The 15,656-nt window shown below is 42.2% G+C and overlaps 2 non-coding genes across 2 annotated transcripts; both read right to left on the bottom strand.

The window, feature by feature from the left end:
- Window positions 1-3,886: 3,886 nt before the first annotated feature.
- On the bottom strand, window positions 3,887-3,960 carry trnat-ugu (transfer RNA threonine (anticodon UGU)). The gene has a single exon. It is a non-coding gene; the product is annotated as a tRNA-Thr (tRNA).
- A 434-nt stretch (window positions 3,961-4,394) lies between these two features.
- Window positions 4,395-4,468, bottom strand: trnat-agu (transfer RNA threonine (anticodon AGU)). Its single transcript has one exon. It is a non-coding gene; the product is annotated as a tRNA-Thr (tRNA).
- Window positions 4,469-15,656: the final 11,188 nt, after the last annotated feature.

Below are 15,656 nucleotides of genomic sequence, written 5' to 3'. Positions count from 1 at the left end.
TATCTAACTCTCTTGCTTGCTATCGCTCCCCCAATGGTCAGTAGCATAGTAGCATAACAGCAGATCACGGACCACTGTCAATCAGATGGTTGCCTTGCCGTCCATCCATCCATCTATCTATCTATGACTCTCAATATCTAACTCTCTTGCTTGCTATCGCTCCCCCAATGGTCAGTAGCATAGTAGCATAACAGCAGATCACGGACCACTGTCAATCAGGTGCTTGCCTTGCCGTCCATCCATCCATCTATCTATCTATCTGTCTATCTATGACTCTTGACATCTCACTCTCTTGCTTGCTATCGCTCCCCCAATGGTCAGTAGCATTGTAGCATAACAGCAGATCACGGACCACTGTCAATCAGATGCTTGCCTTGCCGTCCATCCATCCATCTATCTATGACTCTCGATATCTAACTCTTTTGCTTGCTATCGCTCCCCCAATGGTCAGTAGCATAGTAGCATAACAGCAGATCACGGACCACTGTCAATCAGATGCTTGCCTTGCCGTCCATCCATCCATCTATCTATCTATCTATCTATTACTCTTGATATCTAACTCTCTTGCTTGCTATCGCTCCCCCAATGGTCAGTAGCATTGTAGCATAACAGCAGATCACGGACCACTGTCAATCAGATGCTTGCCTTGCCGTCCATCCATCCATCTATCTATCTATCTAGCTAGCTATCTATCTATGACTCTCAATATCTAACTCTCTTGCTTGCTATCGCTCCCCCAATGTTCAGTAGCATAGTAGCATAACAGCAGATCACGGACCACTGTCAATCAGATGGTTACCTTGCCGTCCATCCATCCATCTATCTATCTATGACTCTCAATATCTAACTCTCTTGCTTGCTATCGCTCCCCCAATGGTCAGTAGCATAGTAGCATAACAGCAGATCACGGACCACTGTCAATCAGATGGTTGCCTTGCCGTCCATCCATCCATCTATCTATCTATGACTCTCAATATCTAACTCTCTTGCTTGCTATCGCTCCCCCAATGGTCAGTAGCATAGTAGCATAACAGCAGATCACGGACCACTGTCAATCAGATGGTTGCCTTGCCGTCCATCCATCCATCTATCTATCTATGACTCTCAATATCTAACTCTCTTGCTTGCTATCGCTCCCCCAATGGTCAGTAGCATAGTAGCATAACAGCAGATCACGGACCACTGTCAATCAGGTGCTTGCCTTGCCGTCCGTCCATCCATCTATCTATCTATCTGTCTATCTATGACTCTTGACATCTCACTCTCTTGCTTGCTATCGCTCCCCCAATGGTCAGTAGCATTGTAGCATAACAGCAGATCACGGACCACTGTCAATCAGATGCTTGCCTTGCCGTCCATCCATCCATCTATCTATCTATCTAGCTAGCTATCTATCTATGACTCTCGATATCTAACTCTCTTGCTTGCTATCGCTCCCCCAATGGTCAGTAGCATAGTAGCATAACAGCAGATCACGGACCACTGTCAATCAGATGGTTGCCTTGCCGTCCATCCATCCATCTATCTATCTATGACTCTCAATATCTAACTCTCTTGCTTGCTATCGCTCCCCCAATGGTCAGTAGCATAGTAGCATAACAGCAGATCACGGACCACTGTCAATCAGATGGTTGCCTTGCCGTCCATCCATCCATCTATCTATCTATGACTCTCAATATCTAACTCTCTTGCTTGCTATCGCTCCCCCAATGGTCAGTAGCATAGTAGCATAACAGCAGATCACGGACCACTGTCAATCAGGTGCTTGCCTTGCCGTCCGTCCATCCATCTATCTATCTATCTGTCTATCTATGACTCTTGACATCTCACTCTCTTGCTTGCTATCGCTCCCCCAATGGTCAGTAGCATTGTAGCATAACAGCAGATCACGGACCACTGTCAATCAGATGCTTGCCTTGCCGTCCATCCATCCATCTATCTATGACTCTCGATATCTAACTCTGTTGCTTGCTTTCGCTCCCCCAATGGTCAGTAGCATAGTAGCATAACAGCAGATCACGGACCACTGTCAATCAGATGCTTGCCTTGCCGTCCATCCATCCATCTATCTATCTATCTAGCTAGCTATCTATCTATGACTCTCAATATCTAACTCTCTTGCTTGCTATCGCTCCCCCAATGGTCAGTAGCATAGTAGCATAACAGCAGATCACGGACCACTGTCAATCAGGTGCTTGCCTTGCCGTCCATCCATCCATCTATCTATCTATCTGTCTATCTATGACTCTTGACATCTCACTCTCTTGCTTGCTATCGCTCCCCCAATGGTCAGTAGCATTGTAGCATAACAGCAGATCAAGGACCACTGTCAATCAGATGCTTGCCTTGCCGTCCATCCATCCATCTGTCTATGACTCTCGATATCTAACTCTTTTGCTTGCTATCGCTCCCCCAATGGTCAGTAGCATAGTAGCATAACAGCAGATCACGGACCACTGTCAATCAGATGCTTGCCTTGCCGTCCATCCATCCATCTATCTATCTATCTATCTATTACTCTTGATATCTAACTCTCTTGCTTGCTATCGCTCCCCCAATGGTCAGTAGCATTGTAGCATAACAGCAGATCACGGACCACTGTCAATCAGATGCTTGCCTTGCCGTCCATCCATCCATCTATCTATCTATCTAGCTAGCTATCTATCTATGACTCTCAATATCTAACTCTCTTGCTTGCTATCGCTCCCCCAATGGTCAGTAGCATAGTAGCATAACAGCAGATCACGGACCACTGTCAATCAGATGGTTGCCTTGCCGTCCATCCATCCATCTATCTATCTATGACTCTCAATATCTAACTCTCTTGCTTGCTATCGCTCCCCCAATGGTCAGTAGCATAGTAGCATAACAGCAGATCACGGACCACTGTCAATCAGATGGTTGCCTTGCCGTCCATCCATCCATCTATCTATCTATGACTCTCAATATCTAACTCTCTTGCTTGCTATCGCTCCCCCAATGGTCAGTAGCATAGTAGCATAACAGCAGATCACGGACCACTGTCAATCAGGTGCTTGCCTTGCCGTCCATCCATCCATCTATCTATCTATCTGTCTATCTATGACTCTTGACATCTCACTCTCTTGCTTGCTATCGCTCCCCCAATGGTCAGTAGCATTGTAGCATAACAGCAGATCACGGACCACTGTCAATCAGATGCTTGCCTTGCCGTCCATCCATCCATCTATCTATGACTCTCGATATCTAACTCTTTTGCTTGCTATCGCTCCCCCAATGGTCAGTAGCATAGTAGCATAACAGCAGATCACGGACCACTGTCAATCAGATGCTTGCCTTGCCGTCCATCCATCCATCTATCTATCTATCTATCTATTACTCTTGATATCTAACTCTCTTGCTTGCTATCGCTCCCCCAATGGTCAGTAGCATTGTAGCATAACAGCAGATCACGGACCACTGTCAATCAGATGCTTGCCTTGCCGTCCATCCATCCATCTATCTATCTATCTAGCTAGCTATCTATCTATGACTCTCGATATCTAACTCTCTTGCTTGCTATCGCTCCCCCAATGGTCACGTATGTTGCATTCAACGACAAAGAAAATCGTGTGCTGGAAATGATTTTTGGCAACTGTGAAGGAACTGCACGACTGCAGCAACAACAACACCTCTGTGGCGCAATCGGTCAGCGTGTTTGGCTGTTAACCGAAAGGATGGTGGTTCGAATCCACCCAGGGACGGCCCACTTTTCCCCCCGCCCCTTGTTATTGTTTCTACTTCTGGCGGTCAGCTTGCCAGACTGCGGCTACAGTAACCTTAAGCTGCTTGCTGCGGACGGCCATCTTGCAAGAACGTATTGATCGTTTAGAAACTTCCTTTCCATTGCCTAGGCCAACATAAACCAAGGCACTGCTGGGAGTCGAACCCAGGGTTTCCTGTTTACAAGACAGGTGCTTTGACCAACTAAGCCACGGTGCCAGGACTCTCCCATTCCCCAGTGCCTACACTCAGGCGTAAGGCACAAAACAAAACAAAACAAAACAAAACAAAACAAAACAAAACAAAACAAAACAAAACAAAACAAAACAAAACAAAACAAAACAAAACAAAACAAAACAAAACAAAATCTGGATGCAGGCTGCAACAAAGGAAGCACACAGAGGTGAAAACGTAAGGTTGACGGGAGCAACAAGCTCCCTGTTGCGACTGTCCAGGGGCGGCAATGGGAATTGGACGTTGGCCGTAGCGCGTGTCCTTTGGGTTCTGGTTCTTCTTTACAAACCGGCGTCTGTCCAGTTGGCTTTCCGGTTCATTACGTCCTCTGATGGCTTTACGATAAGCCTATCTTGCTAAAACTGATGGTCGACAAAGCGGACGCACAAGCTTCGCAAGGAGCACAGAAAGCCCGCCTAAGGCACCGCTGGGATTTGAACCCAGGACCTCCTGTTTACTAGACAGGCGCTTTAACCAACTGAGCCACGGCGCCAAATCTGCTGCTGCTGCTGATAGTAGAATAACAGCAGATCACGGACCACTGTCAATCAGATGGTTGCCTTGCCGTCCATCCATCCATCTCTCTATCTATGACTCTCAATATCTAACTCTCTTGCTTGCTATCGCTCCCCCAATGGTCAGTAGCATAGTAGCATAACAGCAGATCACGGACCACTGTCAATCAGATGGTTGCCTTGCCGTCCATCCATCCATCTATCTATCTATGACTCTCAATATCTAACTCTCTTGCTTGCTATCGCTCCCCCAATGGTCAGTAGCATAGTAGCATAACAGCAGATCACGGACCACTGTCAATCAGATGGTTGCCTTGCCGTCCATCCATCCATCTATCTATCTATGACTCTCAATATCTAACTCTCTTGCTTGCTATCGCTCCCCCAATGGTCAGTAGCATAGTAGCATAACAGCAGATCACGGACCACTGTCAATCAGGTGCTTGCCTTGCCGTCCATCCATCCATCTATCTATCTATCTGTCTATCTATGACTCTTGACATCTCACTCTCTTGCTTGCTATCGCTCCCCCAATGGTCAGTAGCATTGTAGCATAACAGCAGATCACGGACCACTGTCAATCAGATGCTTGCCTTGCCGTCCATCCATCCATCTATCTATGACTCTCGATATCTAACTCTTTTGCTTGCTATCGCTCCCCCAATGGTCAGTAGCATAGTAGCATAACAGCAGATCACGGACCACTGTCAATCAGATGCTTGCCTTGCCGTCCATCCATCCATCTATCTATCTATCTATCTATTACTCTTGATATCTAACTCTCTTGCTTGCTATCGCTCCCCCAATGGTCAGTAGCATTGTAGCATAACAGCAGATCACGGACCACTGTCAATCAGATGCTTGCCTTGCCGTCCATCCATCCATCTATCTATCTATCTAGCTAGCTATCTATCTATGACTCTCAATATCTAACTCTCTTGCTTGCTATCGCTCCCCCAATGGTCAGTAGCATAGTAGCATAACAGCAGATCACGGACCACTGTCAATCAGGTGCTTGCATTGCCGTCCATCCATCCATCTATCTATCTATCTGTCTATCTATGACTCTTGACATCTCACTCTCTTGCTTGCTATCGCTCCCCCAATGGTCAGTAGCATTGTAGCATAACAGCAGATCACGGACCACTGTCAATCAGATGCTTGCCTTGCCGTCCATCCATCCATCTATCTATGACTCTCGATATCTAACTCTTTTGCTTGCTATCGCTCCCCCAATGGTCAGTAGCATAGTAGCATAACAGCAGATCACGGACCACTGTCAATCAGATGCTTGCCTTGCCGTCCATCCATCCATCTATCTATCTATCTATCTATTACTCTTGATATCTAACTCTCTTGCTTGCTATCGCTCCCCCAATGGTCAGTAGCATTGAAGCATAACAGCAGATCACGGACCACTGTCAATCAGATGCTTGCCTTGCCGTCCATCCATCCATCTATCTATCTATCTAGCTAGCTATCTATCTATGACTCTCAATATCTAACTCTCTTGCTTGCTATCGCTCCCCCAATGGTCAGTAGCATAGTAGCATAACAGCAGATCACGGACCACTGTCAATCAGATGGTTGCCTTGCCGTCCATCCATCCATCTATCTATCTATGACTCTCAATATCTAACTCTCTTGCTTGCTATCGCTCCCCCAATGGTCAGTAGCATAGTAGCATAACAGCAGATCACGGACCACTGTCAATCAGAAGGTTGCCTTGCCGTCCATCCATCCATCTATCTATCTATGACTCTCAATATCTAACTCTCTTGCTTGCTATCGCTCCCCCAATGGTCAGTAGCATAGTAGCATAACAGCAGATCACGGACCACTGTCAATCAGGTGCTTGCCTTGCCGTCCATCCATCCATCTATCTATCTATCTGTCTATCTATTGATCTTGACATCTCACTCTCTCGCTTGCTATCGCTCCCCCAATGGTCAGTAGCATTGTAGCATAACAGCAGATCATGGACCACTGTCAATCAGATGCTTGCCTTGCCGTCCATCCATCCATCTATCTATGACTCTCGATATCTAACTCTTTTGCTTGCTATCGCTCCCCCAATGGTCAGTAGCATAGTAGCATAACAGCAGATCACGGACCACTGTCAATCAGATGCTTGCCTTGCCGTCCATCCATCCATCTATCTATCTATCTATGACTCTTGACATCTAACTCTCTTGCTTGCTATCGCTCCCCCAATGGTCAGTAGCATTGTAGCATAACAGCAGATCACGGACCACTGTCAATCAAATGCTTGCCTTGCCGTCCATCCATCTATCTATCTATCTATCTATGACTCTTGATATCTAACTCTCTTGCTTGCTATCGCTCCCCCAATGGTCAGTAGCATAGTAGCATAACAGCAGATCACAGACCACTGTCAATCAGATGCTTGCCTTGCCGTCCATCCATCCATCTATCTATCTATGACTCTCAATATCTAACTCTCTTGCTTGCTATCGCTCCCCCAATGGTCAGTAGCATAGTAGCATAACAGCAGATCACGGACCACTGTCAATCAGGTGCTTGCCTTGCCGTCCATCCATCCATCTATCTATCTATCTGTCTATCTATTGATCTTGACATCTCACTCTCTCGCTTGCTATCGCTCCCCCAATGGTCAGTAGCATTGTAGCATAACAGCAGATCATGGACCACTGTCAATCAGATGCTTGCCTTGCCGTCCATCCATCCATCTATCTATGACTCTCGATATCTAACTCTTTTGCTTGCTATCGCTCCCCCAATGGTCAGTAGCATAGTAGCATAACAGCAGATCACGGACCACTGTCAATCAGATGCTTGCCTTGCCGTCCATCCATCCATCTATCTATCTATCTATGACTCTTGACATCTAACTCTCTTGCTTGCTATCGCTCCCCCAATGGTCAGTAGCATTGTAGCATAACAGCAGATCACGGACCACTGTCAATCAAATGCTTGCCTTGCCGTCCATCCATCTATCTATCTATCTATCTATGACTCTTGATATCTAACTCTCTTGCTTGCTATCGCTCCCCCAATGGTCAGTAGCATAGTAGCATAACAGCAGATCACAGACCACTGTCAATCAGATGCTTGCCTTGCCGTCCATCCATCCATCTATCTATCTATCTAGCTAGCTATCTATCTATGACTCTCGATATCTAACTCTCTTGCTTACTATCGCTCCCCCAATGGTCACGTATGTTGCATTCAACGACAAAGAAAATTGTGTGCTGGAAATGATTTCTGGCAACTGTGAAGGAACTGCACGAGTGCAGCAACCACAACACCTGTGGCGCAATCGGTCAGCGTGTTTGGCTGTTAACCGAAAGGATTGTGGTTCGATTCCACCCAGGGACGCCCCACTTTTCCCCCCGCCCCTTGTTATTGTTTCTACTTCTGGCAGTCAGCTTGCCAGACTGTGGCTACAGTAACCTCAAGCTGCTTGCTGCGGACGGCTATCTTGCAAAAATGTATTGAGCGTTTAGAAACTTCCTTTCCATTGCCTAGGACAACATAAACCAAGGCACTGCTGGGCGTCGAACCCAGGGTTTCCTGTTTACAAGGCAGGCACTTTGACCAACTAAGCCACGGTGCCAGGACTCTCCCATTCTCCAGTACCTACACCCAGGCGTAAGAAACAAAACAACTGCTTGAGGCAGACCCTCACCTGATCACCACATGTGGTTACACTTTAAGAAGGGGTGAGTTTAAGGTCATCGGTAACATCACAAAGGTTGGCAGCATTTTACATGAATATGTAAAGTAAAAAACACACACTACATGTAAATAAGCCATAATACTTGTTTAGTGTATGTAAGCTCGTTCTGTAATCATACATCATCCATACTAGTATTTAATAATTGAATTAACTATACACATCCTACTTGGTCAATTCACTCTTGTTACCGTGTAATTACAGTGCAAGTAAATTGTAATAATTGTAGCGTTGTATATTGGGCCATATTTTACATGTAACTATATATTTCATATTTGTCCAATTAATGTACATTTGTCTTTGTTTTTTTAGCTGGTACCAAAACATTGGTCTCTGGAACTAAAAGGTCGGAAATTGGAAGAACTATTAATGGCAAATGAATGACCGCTGATACAAGTAAATAGTGTTTCCTCAAATCTAAAGTGAGACCATTTTGAATGAATCTGTAATACATGCCCTATACACTCACCTAAAGGATTATTAGGAACACCTGTTCAATTTCTCATTAATGCAATTATCTAACCAACCAATCACATGGCAGTTGCTTCAATGCATTTAGGGGTGTGGTCCTGGTCAAGACAATCTCCTGAACTCCAAACTGAATGTCTGAATGGGAAAGAAAGGTGATTTAAGCCATTTTGAGCGTGGCATGGTTGTTGGTGCCAGACGGGCCGGTCTGAGTATTTCACAATCTGCTCAGTTACTGGGATTTTCACGCACAACCATTTCTAGGGTTTACAAAGAATGGTGTGAAAAGGGAAAAACATCCAGTATGCGGCAGTCCTGTGGGCGAAAATGCCTTGTTGATGCTAGAGGTCAGAGGAGAATGGGCCGACTGATTCAAGCTGATAGAAGAGCAACTTTGACTGAAATAACCACTCGTTACAACCGAGGTATGCAGCAAAGCATCTGTGAAGCCACAACACGTACAACCTTGAGGCGGATGGGCTACAACAGCAGAAGACCCCACCGGGTACCACTCATCTCCACTACAAATAGGAAAAAGAGGCTACAATTTGCACAAGCTCACCAAAATTGGACAGTTGAAGACTGAAAAAATGTTGCCTGGTCTGATGAGTCTCGATTTCTGTTGAGACATTCAGATGGTAGAGTCAGAATTTGGCGTAAACAGAATGAGAACATGGATCCATCATGCCTTGTTACCACTGTGCAGGCTGGTGGTGGTGGGGGATGTTTTCTTGGCACACTTTATGCCCCTTATTGCCAATTGGGCATCGTTTAAATGCCACGGCCTACCTGAGCATTGTTTCTGACCATGTTCATCCCTTTATGACCACCATGTACCCATCCTCTGATGGCTACTTCCAGCAGGATAATGCACCATGTCACAAAGGTCGAATCATTTCAAATTGGTTTCTTGAACATGACAATGAGTTCACTGTACTAAACTGGCCCCCACAGTTACCAGATCTCAGCCCAATAGAGCATCTTTGGGATGTGGTGGAACGGGAGCTTTGTGCCCTGGATGTGCATCCCACAAATCTCCATCAATTGCAAGATGCTATCCTATCAATATGGGCCAACATTTCTAAAGAATGCTTTCAGCACCTTGTTGAATCAATGCCACGTAGAATTAAGGCAGTTCTGAAGGCAAAGGTGGGTCAAACACCAAGTGAGTACCAAGTGAAATCTATTAAAGTATTGAAGTATCCCAATGTTATAAGTTACACTTCATGTATACATGTGTTTGGAAGTTTATCCAAATATATTCTACCAGTATATTTAGAATGCAACATTTTTGCAGTCTAATATATTCACAGTATACAATACATGCAATATGAGATTGTTGTGTATTTAGCAGTATACTAAATGTATATTATAAGGAGACATATATGTATGCATTTTTATATATTTAGTATAAAATACATGTGTAGATGTTACAGTATATTTGCATATAATTATATATATTAAAAACAAGTTTACATATAATTCTGAATATACTTAAGTTATATTAAACAATATTTGTATTGTATAATATAGTGTATTTGACCATATTTATGTATCAAGTGACATACTAAAACTGCAATTGATATTTAAAAGTATATTTTCACCATATATTATAAAATGGTATGCAAATTTATAAAACATATTAATACATTAAAATACATTTCATATTTCAGAATAATATATATTTTTAAATATTTTATTTTTGTAAGGGTATCTTCCATAAATGCAGTTTTACCAAACAAAGGAAAACCAGGAAAGGTTGGTGGAGGAGATTACGCAGTTTTGGCAGCCCATTCTGAAACCCACTGCAGAATATATTCTGGCAGGAGGTCTGATTAAAATACTGGAAAATCTTCAATCAAAGTCAAGAAATGTGTCAAAAGGCTTCCACTTTCCTTTCCTGCCATGAGAAGTATGCTGATTTCAGAACCTCTATGAAGTAGATTCCTTATTTTTCAAAAAATAAGTAATGGTTATTTTTTTCACTGTTTCCTCAATATATTAATAATAAACTGTTTTATTTTTTTCTGCAAAATAAGTAAAGTTTACTTATTTATTTCTGGAGAAATAAGTAATAGTTACTCATTCCTTATTTCTGTTTCCCTGTTTTTTCACAAAATAAGTAATGGTTATTTCAAAAATCCCTGTTTACAAATGTAAGGACTTATAGGACAACAGCATTACATACAGATAGATAACATACATTAGTTATTATGCTAACAAGTGTCCATTATAAACAATCTATTAACAAATTATTGATTATGTTATTGTTATATGATTATTACAAATTATACATATATTAGACATTTTTATTTAAACATTTTTGCTATACTATGTAGTTTGCATGTTCTCCCCGTGTCCACGTGGGTTTCCTCCCACCGTCCAAAGACATGTGGGTTAGGTTAATTGGCTTCTCTAAATTGCCCTGTATGTGGGTGTGTCTGCGTGTGTGTGTGTGTGTGTGTGTTGCCCAGCGATGGACTGGGGTCCCGTCCTGGGTGTATTCCTGCCTTGTGCCCTTTGCCTGCCGGGATCAGTGCTCGGCGACCTTCGCCAGGATAACTGGTTTCAAAAATGGATGGATAATAGCAGTAATTAACTGGCATGGCAGTTAATGATAATAGATTGATATCGGTGTGCGAATGTCATGTTATTATACCCTTTATTAAATATGTTATTAAATACCTTAAAACATATTATAGCAAAAAAGTTTAAAAATGTCTAATATATTTATAATTTGTAAAATTAATCATATAATAATAACATAACATGTTAATAGATTGTTTATAATGGACACTTAAAATAAAGCATTACCATTATTCTTAATACATGGATACAAGATAATCAACAACATGGGAGGGCTTGAGAATCTGCTATGGCTTTGTGCAAGGAAATTTGGCACTGAATAAATGTTGGCTACGGCAAACATGCGCTGCTGTACAGGCTGACAGAGACACTGTGATGCATTTCTTCAATGAGTGATGCTTACTTAATCTTTATTTCCATTTCCCAGTTTAAGGACACTTATCTCTACAGCATTACTTCAGTAGTTCACGCAGCCCCCTATAGAAGTCAGCGGAAGATGTAGTGATTGAAGTAATGGAGGTATCTTGGCCTGTACACACTTGGCAGAGGGAACGACAGCCTGGCCATGGAACACCTACCCCCAGCTCCATCTTGAGATTAGCGATTGTTCTCTTGATTGTTGACATTGACACAGATACGCCTACCTCCTGGAGGGTATTCTTGATCTGGCCAACTGTTGTGAAGGGGTTTTCCTCACCAGGGAAAATATTCTGTCATCCACCACAGTTGTTTTCCGTGGTGTTCCTGGCCTTTTGGTGTTCCTGCGCTCACCAGTACGTTCTTATTAGTGGATTTGGCCCCACCTAATGTTTTTGCTCTCTGATTGGTTTGTTTTGATATCTAAGGCAAAACACCCCAAGAACAAGCAGGATCTAAAGACAGCTGTAGTGCAGGCCTGGCATAGCATCACCAGGGAAGAAACCCAGCATCTGGTGATGTCTATGGGTTCCAGACTTCAGGCAGTCATTGACTGCAAAGGATTTGCAACTGATAGGGAGACATTTTACTCCCTCAATAAACAGGCGGACAAGGAATACTCAGGACCCGATTTAACTGAAATAATACCAAAATAGTTTATTCAGCTACAACTAAGTGCTCTGGAGATGGTCAGTCAGCAAGACACATCTAAGGTTTTTCTAAAGAACATGCTATCATATACAAGATGACTCCCTTTGGTTGCTGGGCAACTGGATGACGTCAATGATGTACCCCAAACTTGATCACAGACTTCTCCTTTGTCTTCTGTTTTCTCTATAGCCTTGGATGAAAATGTTTTTCTAAAAATCAGCTACACAGAACTACTGCACCTGTCCTCTGCGGAGCAATACACAAAGCTTAAATTCATACATGGGTTACACAATCTTACTGCAACAATGGTGCAAATATATTTGGCATTCGGACAGGCCACTGTCCCGCATCACAACCAAGTTTTGAAACTCACAATTTAATTAATGATTATGTTAGTTTGTCCAAATACTTTTGAGCCCCTAAAATTGGGGGGACCACATAAAAATTGGTTTAATTCCTACACCATTCACCCGATTTGGATGTAACTACCCTCCAATTAAAGATGAAAGTCTACACTTAAAGCACATCTTGATTGTTTCCTTTCCAATCCATTGTGATGGTGTACAGAGCCAAATTGACAATTGGGTCTGTCCAAATATTTATGGACCGGACTGTATACCTGTAAAGAAGGACTGCCATGGCGGGGAACCCAGGTGCGGAGTGAGAGGTGGTCAGAAACAGGCTGTGGTCAATGCCGGCAAACCGTAATGTCCAGGGAAATCCACAAGTCCTGGTCGATAAGACAAGCAGGGGGTCAATGATCAGGCAAACAGGCTGGTAGGGAGAATACGGGAATTGGTGGAGGAACACGTGGAGGTTGTAAACAATCAATAACAAAAGGATACAAGACTTAGCAGTGAATTAAAGTCACAGAGGGGTTTATATGTGTAGCAGAGAGGAGCAGAGGACGGTGAAGGAGAGTGCTGGTACAATGGGAGTTCGAGGATGATAGAACAAGTGCACATGGTGCCGAGGAATGTTAAGTGGCTGATTGCTGGGGAATGTGAGGGTTTAGAATTCCGGTGATGCTGACCTCTGCAGGGGAGCTTGTGAATTGCGGGATGTGTGGGATTCAACAGTGACAATACCACTTGTTATTGTGTGTTTGAGTTTACTTGCATGGATTGTCTATTCATGTCAATATTAAAATTCCAAAGCATAACATTTATTCACAACATGCTTTAGTGTTAAATGTTTGATATGGCAGCGCATATAAAGGTGTATACAGCTCTGGAAAAAATTAAGAGACCAGTGCACAATTATCAGTTTCTCTGGTTTTACTATTTATAGGTATATGTTTTGGTAAAATGAACATTTTTGTTTTATTCTATAAACTGCTGAAAACATTTTTCCCAAATTCCAAATAAAAATATTGTCATTTAGAGCATTTATTTGCAGAAATTTACAACTGGACAAAATTACAAAAAAGATGCAGTGTTGTCAGACCTCAAATAATGCAAAGAAAATAAGTTCATATTAATTTTTAAAAAACATAATACTAATGTTTTAACTTACAAAGAGTTCAGAAATTAATATTTGGTGATTTTCAATCACAGCATTCATGCGTCTTGGCATGCTCTCCACCAGTCTTTCACATCGCTGTTGGGTGACTTTATGCCACTCCTGGCGCACAAATTCAAGCAACTCGGCTTTGATTGATGCGTCCTTCACAAAGACAAATCTGCATCTCTTCCTGCTTGTCTGCTATCTCTGCCTGGATGCACTCACACCACCTCAAGCTCAACCTCTCCAAATCTTTTTTACATTCCGTTAATTCCTTTAGAAATCAGGATAAATTGGGTAAAACCAGAAAAGCATCTAATTAATTCTCATTCAGGAGTCAACATAAAAAACAGAAAAGAAACAGAAAACCATCCTGAGGTTCTGTGACACCGAAGAAGGTTTCCTACTGTTCACAGAGAAAGGGGAGCAATTGCTTGCCCCAGTGGAGGACCTTCTACGGCAGATGGGATTGAAGACTGTGGAGGAGATCGAACAGCTTCTCCCTGTAGTAGCAGACATAACTATCCAAAGTAAAAAAAAAATGCAATCAATCTATTGCAATTAGCAATGAGGAGTAGCATTTAGTGCTATTGTTTGGCTCCAAACCAGAAGCCTATTGGATGATGTGTTATTTTAAATAAGTATGTATAATATAAAAATAGTAACAGACTGATTTGTTTTTTTGTATACACATATTTTACTGTTTTAGTTTTTAATTTACTTTTTTTTAATTAAGTTAATTACATGCAATTAAATGTGTGTGTATATATATGTTTCCAATTTTGTTTACTTTTTAACAAAATTAAAGTGTTCCGAAGCCCAACCCTGCAGCAACACCAGTCTATCACAAGGCAACTCTAATTATCTCTAATTAAGGACACAAGTCTAACACAGGGTAACTCTAATTCTAATGTTTGTTATATTTCTTTTTGATAATTTTCAAGATAAGAAAATGTACAAACAAATGATATATGCCAATATTCAGTAAATAATTATCCATTAAGTTTAATCTGAGGATTTTTACAGCTTTTCTTCTACCCCCAAAATTCCAACTCCTGTTACAACTTTGGTAGAAACATAGTATACATACCAGCCAATTAATTCCCTATATTATCCTTATCTAATAGCCTTAGCTTATTTTCCTTAAACACCTTTTTCAAATCGTTTAACGTTTCGATTATTTTCAAAAACTACTACTAGTAGCTTACTACTGTTAACAATAACTTACATGTACTTATAGTAACTTACATACTGTAGCATTGGAGGGGCATTTTATTGGTTATTATGAATTATTATTTATTATTTTGTTTTGTAAGGATAAGGGTGTCTGCCAAGAGATCAATAATAATAATAATTTAATTATTGAAACAGCGATACACAGCAGACCGACACTGTACACACTGCCGGTTTTTCTGCCGCTCACGCTTGGCTGCCTGAAGAGCTGGAGTCTCTGGCCTGCACCCCCTCCTCCCCTGTCTGCTGGCCAGGAGCCGTAAGTGTCCATCCTCATTTCTGATGCCAATGTAGTATTTTCAGCGGGGGAAAACAAGTAGCCCACAAATCGCTTGCTTACTTGCTGCTAGATTTATTGAAGAAAAAAACTACGCGCCTCTTGCCCAGAAGAAGTTCACACAGTTCCAGGTGTTGCTCCGCACACGTGGTCACCAACTCTAAAACCCCTGCACACACCCTAATAAACCCCAGCTACCTTACCTAAATTAGCATAACACATTTTTAAATAAATTAAACTGAGCACTTTATCTCCGTTGTTACACATACATAGTATTAATAATTATACTGTTCTTACCATATGTAAATCCTGC

The sequence above is a fragment of the Amia ocellicauda genome, chromosome 2 (genome assembly GCF_036373705.1).
Source record: "Amia ocellicauda isolate fAmiCal2 chromosome 2, fAmiCal2.hap1, whole genome shotgun sequence".
NCBI classification, from domain to species: domain Eukaryota; kingdom Metazoa; phylum Chordata; class Actinopteri; order Amiiformes; family Amiidae; genus Amia; species Amia ocellicauda.
Note: the sequence above shows the minus strand (reverse complement) of the source record. Positions and strands in the feature narration are given on the sequence as shown.